The sequence below is a fragment of the Gallus gallus genome, chromosome 1 (genome assembly GCF_016699485.2).
Source record: "Gallus gallus isolate bGalGal1 chromosome 1, bGalGal1.mat.broiler.GRCg7b, whole genome shotgun sequence".
NCBI classification, from domain to species: domain Eukaryota; kingdom Metazoa; phylum Chordata; class Aves; order Galliformes; family Phasianidae; genus Gallus; species Gallus gallus.
Window position 1 is genome coordinate 177,871,271 of NC_052532.1, and position 4,325 is coordinate 177,875,595.

Here is a 4,325-nt window from a genome sequence, read left to right on the forward strand (position 1 = left end):
AGAGAGCTCTGAGCTGGGAGAAATGCAACAGAGAATAAGAGGAAGAAAGAAGAAAATGTTATATTTTGTTCCAGTTTGGAACAATTATTTTTTTTAATTAATTTTCCATGTCTTTGACAGCACAGATTTCTACATAACAAACAAATTAAAAAATATTAATGTTTGACAAGACATAATGCTGTCAGCTAGAGATGTTCACCAAATTATCATTTATTTTTAACAGTTTAACACCAAATCGATTGCATTCCATTAGTACTATTTTAAAAATATTTTTATGAAAGCTGAGTCAAGCCAAAATGAAGAGCAAGTTGAAAGGCGAGTAGTTTAAATCACTGTGCTCCAAAGAGTTTGAAAAGCAATCAAGGACAGAGGAAAGATGAGTAGCTGAAATATCTGGCGCATGATCTTGAGGATGCAGAAAGGCCCATGGAAACAGCAGTATGAGATGGTATAGATGAGGTGGGAGGAAGGCCATAACAGATTTATTCCACCTGTGTATGCAGAGCTGTGTTTGTTAGGGAGTCTCCTGTAGAAACAGGTCCCTTTTCTGGTGCCTGCGCTCCAGGGAGCGGGGCTCTGCTGCTCAGCACTGAGGTGATGTAGAGGCAGGTTTAAGGGCGTATTTTTCCCTAAGACCTCCTTCCAGAGACTAGTGATTCACTTCAAGCTGGCCACCACCATGGAAGTTATTTATGGTGTAGTTACAGGAGCACATTCCTTTTACCAGTAAGTCTCAGAAGTTGAGTGAAACCCACCAAACTTGAACAATAACCAGGGGTTGACCCTAGGGAGAGTCAGCAGAGGGAAATGTTCAGAGTCACTGCAGTAATGAATGGGCAGCCATTAATTTGAAACAAACCACAATGTTTCTTTTACTCAACATAGGCAATGAAATAATGAAAGGAACCCACAAGCTTTCAAAGCGGCAGCATTAGCCAGATTTCCACTGCCACAAGATCAAAGCAGGGGGATTTGTTAGTTGTAGTCAGACTGTATCAGACATGGAGAGGCACCGCCAGCCTAGCTGAGCCCAGGCAGACCCTCACCCCACCTTTGCCTCCCTGTGCCTGCCCTCCAACACACGAAAGATATTTATTTACATTATCTCCCTCTGTTCTTCCACGATCAGGTCCATTAGACAAAGTAAACTCTCTGGCATCCCTTTCTATTCCCAGGAGTCAGTACCTTTCCTTCCATGTTTGCTCAATGCAGAAATGAGCTGCAGGGAATGCGGGAGGAATCTCATTTCCCACTTAAGAAATGGGAACAATCTGAAATTTGTGTTTTTAGAAGCACATGTGGTTTGTCCTTCACCATTTCTATCTTAAGTTTGAATTTATTTTGGCTGCCAAATATTGATCTATAGTTGGCCATGGATTTCCAGCTTAAACCTCAGCAAGATATCCTTTGAAAAAAATTCAAAGCCTGCTTCCTTATAGTCAAGATCCTTCAGAATTTTGCATCTGAAACACACAAAAATTAAAGTCGTGATTTATTCACTAATTTTAATTTTGACCATGCTATTGAATTCCCTGGTACAAGTGACTTGAAGCCACAGCTCTCAAAGTGCTTCTTGCTTTCAGGTTTCAAGCAGGAAAATGAAAGCGCTGATGATTCTGGGCAATCATGAAAACAGACAACATACACTGGACTTAGGTTTGCCCGTGTTTCCTTTTAATTTCAGTCTTACTCAGCCATTTCCATTTTGTTTTTTCTCATCTTCCACTTTCTTCTCTTCAGATTAGTTTTCTTTCTTATACTTTGTGTTCTGATATTTTATCTCTGAAGTACTATCCCATTTATCTGCCCATTTTCCATTAACAAATCTATAACCTCCAGTACTGGAGAAAAGGAGGCAACTCCAGCAGTACAGGTGGCACGTGATGTGCCAGAAGATTTGCATGTCACCATTTCCCCGTATTGGAGTCAGAGGATGGTGGGATTCTTTCATTATTTCCTAATTAGTATTGAAAATATAAAATTAAGCCTGAGAGACATCACCTTCAGAAGGCCACAAGAGTCAGTCCTTCATTCTCCTGGAACCTGAGTAAAAATGTAAGAAAAAAAGCTAGGAAGGAGATGATAGTCTCACAACTATTATGAATGATGGATTGTCTCAAAGAACAAGGAAAAAAAAATCCATAAATCCAAAAAAACAAAACCAAGAACTGTATACTTAAAATAAATTTTAATCCAGATGATTATTGCCTACTTTAACATGACTTTACAGAACAATCCATAATGAATCCCTAAGGTTCAAATCACCTTAATTTTTTTTCACTGTAGGCAAATGCAAACTGCAGCATCAGCAGCAAGAAAGAGTTTGAGCCCCACAGGACCAGAGCTCAGGATGTACACAGTACTGGTGGGGAAGGCAAAAAGAAACAACACCTTTTCAAGCACTCAGCATGAATCTTTCTAGGGTTTATTGCATTCACTGAATGCAATAAAAGCTAAATCAGACAGAAAAGAAAGGTGTGCATTTAAAGTCCAGAAAATGTCACCACTGTGGTGGAACTTGTAAAGGCAAGAAGAAATGGAAGATATGCAATTCATTTCATGTGGGCGTAGAAGACTGTAGGAAAGGTTTTCAGAGTCCAAAGAGCAAGCAAATATTTATGTAGCAAATTTATATACAGAAAGAGGACTGTGAAGTAACTACTGCATCCAGAAACTGTCCGTATTGAGGCAACATTTGAGATAATGAGGTTTGATATGAATACCTTGAAAGGCAGTATAAAAGATATTGAGGTGTTATACCACAACCCATGGCCAAATTAAGCAAGGACAATGTGAGAAGTTTTTACTGAAGATACATGCCTTTCTGCTCAGTATTTTAGTTCCCTGAAAATCAAACCTGGAGAATAATGCATTTATTTGAAATGAGTTAATGAACTTTTGTTATACTTTCTTTGGACGCTGGTAAATAGGTCAGTAAGTGGGAACAATAGACCTCTGCAAGGCAGGTTTGATGTTGCGTGTTGCAGTGAGAATGGTTGCTGATTTGTTTCCTTGGTTACTTTTGCAGTTGTTTTCCTTTTCTTTAACAGGGATCTCTTTGAAAAAGAGTTGTGCACTTACATGCATTGTCTGAGAGGGTGCTGCGAATTCCCAGAAAGAATTTACTGTTACTGTAGCAAATGTAACATCTGCCACGTATGGACCCATTAAACCAATTCTTTCAAAACCAGTATTGCCAGATGAATGTATTTTATGATTACAAAGCGGAAGAGCAAACTATTTTATGTGGCCACTAATTGTCAGTGGTTTCCTTATGTTTCCCAGACATTCTCAAAGATAGCGGGAAATGGTTTCTTCACTTACGGATGTTTTTGATTTTTTCATTTGCCATTCCTTTCACTTTGGGAAGAATAACCATAATCTCAAAAACTTTGTGGAATAGAACTCTGCAAACACTCTTCAGATGCATTTTAAAAATTATTTCCATGTTTTCTATTGCTTCAGTAATTTAACAATATACAAGATATTTTTCAGATTATTTAACAAGCAGTACGCATAGCTCTCTCTTTAGGTAAGAATTTGAAATAAAAACTTTTTCAAACATCAAATTATGATTTTAATTCTTTATTTATTATTTTTTTTTGCTTTAAAGTGTCACAAGGAAACATTCCAAGTATTTAAAAAATCAAAACAACAACAACAAAAAAAAAAAAAAAACACAACACAACACAATGCATTGTTTCACTTCTGATGAATTTGCATTTTCAGATATAAAGAATGCTGAGCTTCAGAATTCCCAGTCATCCTTAAACTAAATTTACCCTATCACTGCACCACTGCCAGGAGAGCATTTCAAGGTGCTATCAGTAGTGTTCTGTCTCAAGGTGCCTTATAAGGACAATTCATTTTCTCTTATTCTCTACCTGGCAAATCTTTCTATAATGACAGAATTATCCACTGCAGAAATGCAGCAGAATAAATATCCTGAGGCTTCCAAGAGTCATGCAGATAGATTTAAGGTAAAAGCAAGCAAACAAGAAACACCAAATCAGATTTGCTTGTATCTGCAAATAATTTGTTTCAAAGGACATTATGCTTTTGCATCACATGCAAGGACTGTAGATAAATGCAAAGAGGTCAGGCAAGGTCAAAGACTCAGACTTTTTCTTTGCCTACAGCATCCCCATGAACTGTTGTACAGTTATATCACCGGAGAAACAGACAATTTCAACCTTGAAAAATCTATGCCACAATCTTATCCCTACAAAAAGCCTTTCTAGCCTCCACAATTTCCTGGTCTTACATCATCTGTCCTCTACGCTTCCTTCCCTCTCCCTTTCTTCTAAAACCACTGCCTCTCCAGT